General features: G+C 48.3%; 1 pseudogene; it reads right to left on the bottom strand.

The window, feature by feature from the left end:
- Nucleotides 1–11,255, bottom strand: part of LOC135571126 (methylthioribose-1-phosphate isomerase-like) — a 44,342-nt pseudogene extending 33,087 nt beyond the window's left edge.
- Between the last annotated feature and the right edge of the window lie 3,234 nt (nt 11,256–14,489).

Genomic DNA, 14,489 nt, shown 5'->3' on the forward strand with positions numbered 1-14,489 from the left:
AGGGAACGCACCACACCTGGAGACACACACACTGGTTATAGTCTGGTACTAGAGCATGGAGGGAAGCACCACACCTGGAGACACTGGTTATAGTCTGGTACTAGAGCATGGAGGGAACTGGAGCACCACACCTGGAGACACACACTGGTTATAGTCTGGTACTAGAGTATGGAGGGAACGCACCACACCTGGAGACACACACTGGTTATAGTCTGGTACTAGAACATGGAGGGAACGCACTACACCTGGAGACACTGGTTATAGTCTGGTACTAGAGCACAGAGACACACTGGTTATAGTCTGGTACTAGAGCATGGAGGGAACGCACCACACCTGGAGACACTGGTTATAGTCTGGTACTAGAGCATGGAGGAACGCACCACACCTGGAGACACACACACTGGTTATAGTCTGGTACTAGAACATGGAGGGAACGCACTACACCTGGAGACACTGGTTATAGTCTGGTACTAGAGCATGGAGGGAACGCACCACACCTGGAGACACACACACTGGTTATAGTCTGGTACTAGAGCATGGAGGAACGCACCACACCTGGAGACACTGGTTATAGTCTGGTACTAGAACATGGAGGGAACGCACCACACCTGGAGACACTGGTTATAGTCTGGTACTAGAGCATGGAGGGAACGCACCACACCTGGAGACACTGGTTATAGTCTGGTACTAGAGCATGGAGGGAACGCACCACACCTGGAGACACTGGTTATAGTCTGGTACTAGAGCATGGAGGGAACGCACCACACCTGGAGACACACACTGGTTATAGTCTGGTACTAGAGCATGGAGGGAACGCACCACACCTGGAGACACTGGTTATAGTCTGGTACTAGAGCATGGAGGGAACGCACCACACCTGGAGACACTGGTTATAGTCTGGTACTAGAGCATGGAGGGAACGCACCACACCTGGAGACACACACTGGTTATAGTCTGGTACTAGAGTATGGAGGGAACGCACCACACCTGGAGACACACACTGGTTATAGTCTGGTACTAGAACATGGAGGGAACGCACCACACCTGGAGACACACACACTGGTTATAGTCTGGTACTAGAACATGGAGGGAACGCACCACACCTGGAGACACTGGTTATAGTCTGGTACTAGAGCATGGAGGAACGCACCACACCTGGAGACACTGGTTATAGTCTGGTACTAGAGCATGGAGGGAACGCACCACACCTGGAGACACACACTGGTTATAGTCTGGTACTAGAGTATGGAGGGAACGCACCACACCTGGAGACACACACTGGTTATAGTCTGGTACTAGAACATGGAGGGAACGCACTACACCTGGAGACACTGGTTATAGTCTGGTACTAGAGCACAGAGACACACTGGTTATAGTCTGGTACTAGAGCATGGAGGGAACGCACCACACCTGGAGACACTGGTTATAGTCTGGTACTAGAGCATGGAGGGAACGCACCACACCTGGAGACACACACACTGGTTATAGTCTGGTACTAGAACATGGAGGGAACGCACTACACCTGGAGACACTGGTTATAGTCTGGTACTAGAGCATGGAGGGAACGCACCACACCTGGAGACACACACACTGGTTATAGTCTGGTACTAGAGCATGGAGGGAACGCACCACACCTGGAGACACTGGTTATAGTCTGGTACTAGAACATGGAGGGAACGCACCACACCTGGAGACACTGGTTATAGTCTGGTACTAGAGCATGGAGGGAACGCACCACACCTGGAGACACTGGTTATAGTCTGGTACTAGAGCATGGAGGGAAGCACTACACCTGGAGACACTGGTTATAGTCTGGTACTAGAGCATGGAGGGAACGCACCACACCTGGAGACACTGGTTATAGTCTGGTACTAGAGCATGGAGGGAACGCACTACACCTGGAGACACTGGTTATAGTCTGGTACTAGAACATGGAGGGAACGCACCACACCTGGAGACACACACACTGGTTATAGTCTGGTACTAGAACATGGAGGAACGTTATACCACACCTGGAGACACACACACTGGTTATAGTCTGGTACTAGAACATGGAGGAACGCACCACACCTGGAGACACACACACTGGTTATAGTCTGGTACTAGAACATGGAGGGAACACCTACCACACCTGGAGACACACACACTGGTTATAGTCTGGTACTAGAGCATGGAGGAACGCACCACACCTGGAGACACTGGTTATAGTCTGGTACTAGAGCATGGAGGGAACGCACTACACCTGGAGACACTGGTTATAGTCTGGTACTAGAGCATGGAGGGAACGCACCACACCTGGAGACACTGGTTATAGTCTGGTACTAGAGCATGGAGGAACGCACCACACCTGGAGACACACACACTGGTTATAGTCTGGTACTAGAGCATGGAGGGAACGCACTACACCTGGAGACACTGGTTATAGTCTGGTACTAGAGCATGGAGGGAGACACCACACCTGGAGACACACACACACTGGTTATAGTCTGGTACTAGAACATGGAGGGAACGCACCACACCTGGAGACACACACACTGGTTATAGTCTGGTACTAGAACATGGAGGGAGCACCACACCTGGAGACACTGGTTATAGTCTGGTACTAGAACATGGAGGGAATGCACCACACCTGGAGACACTGGTTATAGTCTGGTACTAGAGCATGGAGAACGCTGGTTATACCACACCTGGAGACACTGGTTATAGTCTGGTACTAGAACATGGAGGGAACGCACTACACCTGGAGACACACACACTGGTTATAGTCTGGTACTAGAGCATGGAGGGAACGCACCACACCTGGAGACACACACACTGGTTATAGTCTGGTACTAGAGCATGGAGGGGACGCACCACACCTGGAGACACTGGTTATAGTCTGGTACTAGAACATGGAGGGAACGCACTACACCTGGAGACACTGGTTATAGTCTGGTACTAGAGCATGGAGGGAACGCACCACACCTGGAGACACTGGTTATAGTCTGGTACTAGAGCATGGAGGGTTATAGTCACTACACCTGGAGACACTGGTTATAGTCTGGTACTAGAGAATGGAGGGACACACCACACCTGGAGACACACACACTGGTTATAGTCTGGTACTAGAGCATGGACTGGGATAGTCTGGTACTACACCTGGAGACACACACTGGTTATAGTCTGGTACTAGAACATGGAGGTTAAGTCGCACCACACCTGGAGACACACACACTGGTTATAGTCTGGTACTAGAACATGGAGGAAGCACCACACCTGGAGACACTGGTTATAGTCTGGTACTAGAGCATGGAGACACACTGGTTATAGTCTGGAACTAGAGCACAGAGACACACTGGTTATAGTCTGGTACTAGAGCCCAGAGACACTGGTTATAGTCTGGTACTAGAGCATGGAGACACACTGGTTATAGTCTGGAACTAGAGCACAGAGACACACTGGTTATAGTCTGGTACTAGAGCACAGAGACACACTGGTTATAGTCTGGAACTAGAGCACAGAGACACACTGGTTATAGTCTGGTACTAGAGCCCAGAGACACTGGTTATAGTCTGGTACTAGAGCACAGAGACACACTGGTTATAGTCTGGTACTAGAGCACAGAGACACTGGTTATAGTCTGGTACTAGAGCACAGAGACACTCTGGTTATAGTCTGGTACTAGAGCACAGAGACACTCTGGTTATAGTCTGGTACTAGAGCCCAGAGACACCGGTTATAGTCTGGTACTAGAGCACAGAGACACTCTGGTTATAGTCTGGTATACTAGAGCCCAGAGACACTCTGGTTATAGTCTGGTACTAGAGCACAGAGACACACTGGTTATAGTCTGGTACTAGAGCACAGAGACACACTGGTTATAGTCTGGTACTAGAGCACAGAGACACACTGGTTATAGTCTGGTACTAGAGCCCAGACACTCTGGTTATAGTCTGGTACTAGAGCACAGACACACTGGTTATAGTCTGGTACTAGAGCACAGAGACACTCTGGTTATAGTCTGGAACTAGAGCACAGAGACACACTGGTTATAGTCTGGTACTAGAGCCCAGAGACACTCTGGTTATAGTCTGGAACTAGAGCACAGAGACACACTGGTTATAGTCTGGTACTAGAGCCCAGAGACACTGGTTATAGTCTGGTACTAGAGCACAGAGACACACTGGTTATAGTCTGGTACTAGAGCCCAGACACACTGGTTATAGTCTGGTACTAGAGCCCAGACACACTGGTTATAGTCTGGTACTAGAGCACAGACACACTGGTTATAGTCTGGTACTAGAGCACAGAGACACTCTGGTTATAGTCTGGTACTAGAGCCCAGAGACACTGGTTATAGTCTGGTACTAGAGCCCAGAGACACTGGTTATAGTCTGGTACTAGAGCCCAGAGACACTGGTTATAGTCTGGTACTAGAGCCCAGAGACACTCTGGTTATAGTCTGGTACTAGAGCACAGAGACACACTGGTTATAGTCTGGTACTAGAGCCCAGAGACACTCTGGTTATAGTCTGGTACTAGAGCACAGAGACACACTGGTTATAGTCTGGTACTAGAGCCCAGAGACACTCTGGTTATAGTCTGGTACTAGAGCCCAGAGACACACTGGTTATAGTCTGGTACTAGAGCCCAGAGACTCTGGTTATAGTCTGGTACTAGAGCCCAGAGACACTCTGGTTATACTCTGGTACTAGAGCACAGAGACACACTGGTTATAGTCTGGTACTAGAGCCCAGAGACACTGGTTATAGTCTGGTACTAGAGCCCAGAGACACTGGTTATAGTCTGGTACTAGAGCCCAGAGACACTGGTTATAGTCTGGTACTAGAGCCCAGAGACACTCTGGTTATAGTCTGGTACTAGAGCCCAGAGACACTGGTTATAGTCTGGTACTAGAGCCCAGAGACACACTGGTTATAGTCTGGTACTAGAGCACAGAGACTCTGGTTATAGTCTGGTACTAGAGCCCAGAGACACACTGGTTATAGTCTGGTACTAGAGCACAGAGACACTGGTTATAGTCTGGTACTAGAGCACAGAGACACTGGTTATAGTCTGGTACTAGAGCCCAGACACACTGGTTATAGTCTGGTACTAGAGCACAGAGACTCTGGTTATAGTCTGGTACTAGAGCCCAGAGACACTGGTTATAGTCTGGTACTAGAGCCCAGAGACACTCTGGTTATAGTCTGGTACTAGACCTCGGAGACTCTGGTTATAGTCTGGTACTAGAGCCCAGAGACACTGGTTATAGTCTGGTACTAGAGCCCAGAGACACTCTGGTTATAGTCTGGTACTAGAGCCCAGAGACACTCTGGTTATAGTCTGGTACTAGAGCCCAGAGACACTCTGGTTATAGTCTGGTACTAGAGCCCAGAGACACTGGTTATAGTCTGGTACTAGAGCCCAGAGACACTGGTTATAGTCTGGTACTAGAGCACAGACACACTGGTTATAGTCTGGTACTAGAGCCCAGAGACACTCTGGTTATAGTCTGGTACTAGAGCACAGAGACACTGGTTATAGTCTGGTACTAGAGCCCAGAGACACTGGTTATAGTCTGGTACTAGAGCCCAGAGACTCTGGTTATAGTCTGGTACTAGAGCCCAGAGACACTGGTTATAGTCTGGTACTAGAGCCCAGAGACACTGGTTATAGTCTGGTACTAGAGCCCAGAGACACTGGTTATAGTCTGGTACTAGAGCCCAGAGACACTGGTTATAGTCTGGTACTAGAGCACAGAGACACTCTGGTTATAGTCTGGTACTAGAGCCCAGAGACACTGGTTATAGTCTGGTACTAGAGCCCAGAGACACTGGTTATAGTCTGGTACTAGAGCCCAGAGACACTGGTTATAGTCTGGTACTAGAGCCCAGAGACACTGGTTATAGTCTGGTACTAGAGCCCAGAGACACTGGTTATAGTCTGGTACTAGAGCACAGAGACACTCTGGTTATAGTCTGGTACTAGAGCCCAGAGACTCTGGTTATAGTCTGGTACTAGAGCCCAGAGACACTGGTTATAGTCTGGTACTAGAGCCCAGAGACACTGGTTATAGTCTGGTACTAGAGCCCAGAGACACTGGTTATAGTCTGGTACTAGAGCCCAGAGACACTGGTTATAGTCTGGTACTAGAGCCCAGAGACACTGGTTATAGTCTGGTACTAGAGCCCAGAGACTCTGGTTATAGTCTGGTACTAAAGCCCAGAGACACTGGTTATAGTCTGGTACTAGAGCCCAGAGACACTGGTTATAGTCTGGTAACTAGAGCCCAGAGACACTGGTTATAGTCTGGTACTAGAGCCCAGAGACACTGGTTATAGTCTGGTACTAGAGCCCAGAGACACACTGGTTATAGTCTGGTACTAGAGCACAGAGACACTCTGGTTATAGTCTGGTACTAGAGCACAGAGACACTCTGGTTATAGTCTGGTACTAGAGCACAGAGACACTGGTTATAGTCTGGTACTAGAGCCCAGAGACACTGGTTATAGTCTGGTACTAGAGCCCAGAGACACTGGTTATAGTCTGGTACTAGAGCCCAGAGACACTGGTTATAGTCTGGTACTAGAGCACAGAGACACTCTGGTTATAGTCTGGTACTAGAGCCCAGAGACTCTGGTTATAGTCTGGTACTAGAGCCCAGAGACACTGGTTATAGTCTGGTACTAGAGCCCAGAGACACTGGTTATAGTCTGGTACTAGAGCCCAGAGACACTGGTTATAGTCTGGTACTAGAGCCCAGAGACACTGGTTATAGTCTGGTACTAGAGCACAGAGACACTCTGGTTATAGTCTGGTACTAGAGCCCAGAGACTCTGGTTATAGTCTGGTACTAGAGCCCAGAGACACTGGTTATAGTCTGGTACTAGAGCCCAGAGACACTGGTTATAGTCTGGTACTAGAGCCCAGAGACACTGGTTATAGTCTGGTACTAGAGCCCAGAGACACTGGTTATAGTCTGGTACTAGAGCCCAGAGACACTGGTTATAGTCTGGTACTAGAGCCCAGAGACTCTGGTTATAGTCTGGTACTAAAGCCCAGAGACACTGGTTATAGTCTGGTACTAGAGCCCAGAGACACTGGTTATAGTCTGGTACTAGAGCCCAGAGACACTGGTTATAGTCTGGTACTAGAGCCCAGAGACACTGGTTATAGTCTGGTACTAGAGCACAGAGACACACTGGTTATAGTCTGGTACTAGAGCACAGAGACACTCTGGTTATAGTCTGGTACTAGAGCACAGAGACACTCTGGTTATAGTCACTCTGGTACTAGAGCACAGAGACACTGGTTATAGTCTGGTACTAGAGCACAGAGACACACTGGTTATAGTCTGGTACTAGAGCCCAGAGACTCTGGTTATAGTCTGGTACTAGAGCCCAGAGACACTGGTTATAGTCTGGTACTAGAGCCCAGAGACACTGGTTATAGTCTGGTACTAGAGCCCAGACACACTGGTTATAGTCTGGTACTAGAGCCCAGAGACACACTGGTTATAGTCTGGTACTAGAGCACAGAGACACTCTGTCTTACCCAGTGCGGTGCCGTATCCTGCCGTGGCCAGTGACCCGGTGTTGCAGTGAGTTAAGATAGTGACAGAGTCTCGGGGAACACCAGACAGGATGTGTTGAGCTCCGTAGTTACCGATCTTCTTGTTGTCATTGACATCCCGCTCCAGCATCTCCTCGATCCAGCCAATCACACTGCAGAATGGGCGGGGATTAGAGGAGAGGGAGTGTCTGTCATAAAGCAGTCTTCCCTTTTCAACTTCTGATCTACTCTTTAGTTTAGTCCACTTTCATGTTCTGACTGTCTGGTTTCTCCTCTCTCTCTCTGGGTCTCCCTCTCCCTCTCTGGGTCTCCCCCTCACTCTCTCTCTCCCTCTCCCTCTGGGTCTCCCCCTCGCTCTCTGGGTCTCTCCCCTCGCTCTCTGGGTCTCTCTCTCTCTCTCTGGGTCTTCCACTCTCTCTCTCTGGGTCTCCCCTCTCTCTCTCTGGGTCTCCCTCTCTCTCCTCACTCTCTCTGGTCTCCCTCACTCTCTCTGGGTCTCTGGGTCTCCCTCTCTCTCTGGGTCTCTCCCTCTCTGGGTCTCCCTCTCTCTCTGGGTCTCCCTCTCTCTCTCTGGGTCTCCCTCTCTCTCTCTGGGTCTCCCTCCTCTCTCTCTGGGTCTCCCTCTCTGGGTCTCCCTCTCTGGGTCTCCCTCTCTCTACCTCTCTGGGTCTTCCCTCGCTCTCTCTGGGTCTTCCCCTCGCTCTCTCTGGGTCTCCCCCTCGCTCTCTCCCTACATCCATCCCTCTCTCTCTACATTCATCGCACCCTCTCTCTCTCCCTACATCCATCTCTCTCTCTACATTCATCGCACCCTCTCTCTCTCCCTACATCCATCCCTCTCTCTCTACATTCATCGCACCCTCTCTCTCCCTACATCCATCCCTCTCTCTACATTCATCGCACCCTCTCTCTCTCCCTACATCCATCCCTCTCTCTCTACATTCATCGCACCCTCTCTCTCTCCCTACATCCATCCCTCTCTCTATCCCTCTACATCCATCCCTCCCCCTCTACATCCATCCCTCCCTCCCTACATCCATCCCTCTCTCCCTACCTCTCTGTGAGTTGTTCTGGGTTTTTCTCCATGCTCTCGTTCTCGGCAAACTCCATCAGTTCTCGGGCGGCCCGGCCCATATTGACGGCTGTGGGTCTTGCAGAAGTCAGGTGACACAGAGACTCCCGGATGAAGGTCACAGGGTCGTTGCCCCCGGCACCTGCGCGCAGCTCCACTGCCAGGCTCAGACAGCCTACGATGGCGATGGCAGGAGCCCCCCGTACCTGGAGGGAGAGAAGGAAAGGAGGGGGAGAAGGAATGGAGAAGGAATGGAGGGATGGAGAAGGAATGGGGGGGGGGGAATGGAGAGGGAATGGAGAGGGAACCAGACATCATATTGGAATTGAGCCTTTGAACATTTCTTGTAATCCTCCAGGTAAACCAGAGAGGGAGGACCTGTGTGTCTATCGAACTCTCTCATTGGTCTTTATCATACACCTGTCTCCTCCCATCTCTCCTCGCCTGCTGGAACCCCCACACTCCTCTAGAACTCTCCTGTCCAGAAGACTGAAACTATGCAGTACGAGGCTATACCAGACAGGACCGTATGCAGGCTATACCAGACAGGACCGTATGCAGGCAATACCAGACAGGACCGTATGCAGGCAACACCAGACCGGACCGTATGCAGGCAACACCCGACAGGACCGTATGCAGGCAATACCAGACAGGACCGTATGCAGGCAACACCAGACAGGAGACAGGACCGTATGCAGGCAATACCAGACAGGACCGTATGCAGGCTATACCAGACAGGACACCAGACAGGACCGTATGCAGGCAATACCAGACAGGACCGTATGCAGGCAATACCAGACAGGACCGTATGCAGGCTATACCAGACAGGACCGTATGCAGGCTATACCAGACAGGACCGTATGCAGGCTATACCAGACAGGACCGTATGCAGGCAACACCAGACAGGACCGTATGCAGGCTATACCAGACAGGACCGTATGCAGGCAATACCAGACAGGACCGTATGCAGGCAATACCAGACAGGACCGTATGCAGGCAATACCAGACAGGAAAGGACAGGACCGTATGCAGGCTATACCAGACAGGACCGTATGCAGGCAATACCAGACAGACAGGACCATATGCAGGCAATACCAGACAGGACCGTATGCAGACAACACCAGACAGGACCGTATGCAGGCAATACCAGACAGGATCGTATGCAGGCTATACCAGACAGGACTGTACACACACGCAATACCAACCCTCTAACCACCAGGCTACCTGCCGACACAAAGCAGGGCGATAGTCAGGACACACAGACAGCAGGACAGTGAGTAGTGGTGTGTGACGTCACCAGTGTGTGAGATCAGCGGCAGCTTGGTATCATCCATCCCCAGAGACACTACCATTACTATCACCATGACGACATCATACTGTTTAAGAGGCGTTCCATCACAGGTCTGAAGTTGGACTGATGCTCAGATGGAGAGTATCTCAGTGTGTGTGTGTGAGAGAGACAAAGAGGGAGATGAAGAGAGGGTGTCTGTATCAATGGAAGGAGGTTTATTATGAAGAATAAAAAGATAAGAGAACTAGTCTATTTGACGATCAACAAAACACCTCTCCTCATCAGAACCGCTCTGATAAAAGCCGTCGCCAAACACTAATAAAAGGAGTCAACAAGCGGCAGAGCACCGACTGCAGGAGCGAACAAAACCCCGGGAGTCGGTCATTAATAATGCATAGACAATCTTTACAGTGAGAGCAAGATAAAGGGAGCGAAGGGGGTGGGCGTTTTCATGGGTGGGTGCGGATACCTGGCACGGTGGTTTTGTCGGTGGCACGGGTTAACGTTAAACGGTAAATAAATAATTGGATCCATTGTCACTTAGGATCACGTTAAATTGAGAAACCGGGCCGGTTAAAACGAACGAGTGACACACTGTGTGTGTGATCCAACCCCGAGCGTCCACACCGGGGCCGCTATTCCATGCAATACGGCGCTGCGGACGGTAGTAATCGGTGGAAATAGCAGGGACGGTCAAAACACACAGGCCCTGGACTTCAACAAAGAGCCTGTCACAGGCCACAAGCCCTTCGCACAATACCGCCCAGATATGCTCTGTGACAGAACCGAGGGCAGGGTGCACAGCTCACACTAAATACCCACCCTGTCTGACACAAAGACACCCGTAGTCAGCATAGCTACACACACTGTGGTGGAAACACTGCTAACTAGAAACACACACACACGGGGAGGTGACACGTAGTGAGCGTGGAATCGGACAGGAAACGAACGAGGGAGAAGACAGAGAGTGATATTTCTTACCTTCATGGACTTTATCGCTTCATAGCCGTCCTGCACTGTGCGGACCTCGTCGAACACAGTCTCCTGCGGTAGGAGCAGCTGGTTAAGAATCTGCAGAGACCCGGCCCGGTAACGGATCGCCTCGAGCGTCATGACCCGCGAACGAGATGGATCAGATAGCACAACACACACACACACTCCTCCCGGTTGTCGTTTCGAATCGTCGTGGGTTGGTAGAGGATAAAAGTGCTGGAAAATGAATATTAACTGTCTGGGGGGGAAAAAGAGAGGGGGAGCTCAGAAAACCTATGTCTGACACACATACGGAACCACGTGCTTTACCCCGGCAGGAAACCGACCCTGCCTTTCCGAACTTTGTCCACGCCCACCTCTCGCGCGCTCTTTTTCAGCGGTGACAGGCCTGCTCTCTTCCCCCTCTTCTCTCTTCTCTCTTCTCCTCCCTTCTCCCTCTCTTCTCTCTTCTCTCTCTCTTCTCTCTTCTCCCTTCTCCCCCTCTTCTCTCTTCTCCCTCCCTTCTCCCCCTCTTCTCTCTTCTCCCCCTCTTCTCTCTTCTCTCCCTCTCTGCCCTCTGTTTTGTTTGTAGACACGTAGCGTTCAGATCAAATGTATTAGCGTAACTGGAGGAGTTGAGCCGGTGCTCTTTCTTACCCTTCAACAACGGAGCAGGCTGCAGCCCCCTCTCATCTCGGGGTTTAGGGAGAACGAAGGAACATACTGAAGCCATTGTCTAGTCCTCTCTCTGCAGCTATAGAGCTAGACAGATTATACTGTACAGACTAGACTAGCGCTACAGTCTGAGCTATATACAACATAATAAACCTCTCTGTATAGACTGTACTATAGCCCTCTCTGTATAGACTGTACTATAGTCCTCTGTATAGACTGTACTATAGCCCTCTCTGTATAGACTGTACTATAGTCCTCTCTGTATAGACTGTACTATAGTCCTCTCTGTATAGACTGTACTATAGTCCTCTCTGTATAGACTGTACTATAGCCCTCTGTATAGACTGTACTATAGTCCTCTCTGTATAGACTGTACTATAGTCTTCTGTATAGACTGTACTATAGTCCTCTCTATATAGACTGTACTATAGTCCTCTCTGTATAGACTGTACTATAGTCCTCTGTATAGACTGTACTATAGTCCTCTTTGTATAGTCCTCTGTATAGACTGTACTATAGTCCTCTTTGTATAGTCCTCTCTGTATAGACTGTACTATAGTCCTCTCTGTATAGACTGTACTATAGTCCTCTCTGTATAGACTGTACTATAGTCCTCTTTGTATAGACTGTACTATAGTCCTCACTGCACTATAGTCCTCTCTGTATAGACTGTACTATAGTCCTCTTTGTATAGACTGTACTATAGTCCTCTTTGTATAGACTGTACTATAGTCCTCACTGCACTATAGTCCTCTCTGTATAGACTGTACTATAGTCCTCTTTGTATAGACTGTACTATAGTCCTCTGTATAGACTGTACTATAGTCCTCTCTGTATAGACTGTACTATAGTCCTCTCTGTATAGACTGTACTATAGCCCTCTCTGTATAGACTGTACTATAGTCCTCTCTGTATAGACTGTACTATAGTCTCTCTGTATAGACTGTACTATAGTCCTCTCTGTATAGACTGTACTATAGCCCTCTCTGTATAGACTGTACTATAGTCCTCTCTGTATAGACTGTACTATAGTCCTCTGTATAGACTGTACTATAGTCTCTCTATAGACTGTACTATAGTCCCTCTCTGTATAGACTGTACTATAGTCCTCTCTGTATAGACTGTACTATAGTCCTCTGTATAGACTGTACTATAGTCCTCTTTGTATAGTCCTCTCTGTATATACTGTACTATAGTCCTCTCTGTATAGACTGTACTATAGTCCTCTCTGTATAGACTGTACTATAGTCCTCTTTGTATAGACTGTACTATAGTCCTCACTGCACTATAGTCCTCTCTGTATAGACTGTACTATAGTCCTCTTTGTATAGACTGTACTATAGTCCTCTGTATAGACTGTACTATAGTCCTCTCTGTATAGACTGTACTATAGTCCTCTCTGTATAGACTGTACTATAGTCCTCTGTATAGACTGTACTATAGCCCTCTCTATATAGACTGTACTATAGTCCTCTCTATATAGACTGTACTATAGTCCTCTCTGTATAGACTGTACTATAGCCCTCTCTGTATAGACTGTACTATAGTCCTCTGTATAGACTGTACTATAGTCCTCTCTATATAGACTGTACTATAGTCCTCTGTATAGACTGTACTATAGTCCTCTCTGTATAGACTGTACTATAGTCCTCTCTATATAGACTGTACTTTGGTCCTCTCTATATAGACTACTATAGCCCTCTCTGTATAGACTGTACTATAGCCCTCTGTATAGACTGTACTATAGTCGTCTTTGTATAGACTGTACTATAGTCCTCTCTATATAGACTGTACTATAGTCCTCTCTATATATACTGTACTATAGTCCTCTCTGTATAGACTGTACTATAGTCCTCTCTATATAGACTGTACTATAGCCCTCTGTATAGACTGTACTATAGTCCTCTCTATATAGACTGTACTATAGCCCTCTGTATAGACTGTACTATAGTCCTCTCTATATAGACTGTACTATAGCCCTCTGTATAGACTGTACTATAGTCCTCTGTATAGACTGTACTACAGTCCTCTCTGTATAGACTGTACTATAGTCCTCTGTATAGACTGTACTATAGTCCTCTCTGTATAGACTGTACTATAGCCCTCTGTATAGACTGTACTATAGTCCTCTCTATATAGACTGTACTATAGCCCTCTGTATAGACTGTACTATAGCCCTCTGTATAGACTGTACTATAGCCCTCTGTATAGACTGTACTATAGTCCTCTGTATATAGACTGTACTATAGCCCTCTGTATAGACTGACTGTACTATAGCCCTCTGTATAGACTGTACTATAGCCCTCTGTATAGACTGTACTATAGCCCTCTGTATAGACTGTACTATAGCCCTCTGTATAGACTGTACTATAGCCCTCTGTATAGACTGTAAGCCCTCTGTATAGACTGTACTATAGTCCTCTCTGTATAGACTGTACTATAGCCCTCTCTGTATAGACTGTACTATAGCCCTCTGTATAGACTGTACTATAGCCCTCTCTGTATAGACTGTACTATAGCCCTCTGTATAGACTGTACTATAGCCCTCTGTATAGACTGTACTGTAGCCCTCTGTATAGACTGTACTATAGTCCTCTCTGTATAGACTGTACTATAGCCCTCTGTATAGACTGTACTATAGCCCTCTCTGTATAGACTGTACTATAGCCCTCTGTATAGACTGTACTATAGCCCTCTGCAGACTACTATAGCCCTCTGTATAGACTGTACTATAGTCCTCTCTGTATAGACTGTACTATAGCCCTCTCTGTAGACTGTACTATAGCCCTCTGCAGACTACTATAGCCCTCTGTATAGACTGTACTATAGCCCTCTGCAGACTACTATAGCCCTCTGTATAGACTGTACTATAGTCCTCTCTGGAGCGGTATACTGATTTATAGTCTATAGAGACTTGACTAGCTG

Source organism: Oncorhynchus nerka, unplaced genomic scaffold, assembly GCF_034236695.1.
Source record: "Oncorhynchus nerka isolate Pitt River unplaced genomic scaffold, Oner_Uvic_2.0 unplaced_scaffold_755, whole genome shotgun sequence".
Classification (NCBI taxonomy): domain Eukaryota; kingdom Metazoa; phylum Chordata; class Actinopteri; order Salmoniformes; family Salmonidae; genus Oncorhynchus; species Oncorhynchus nerka.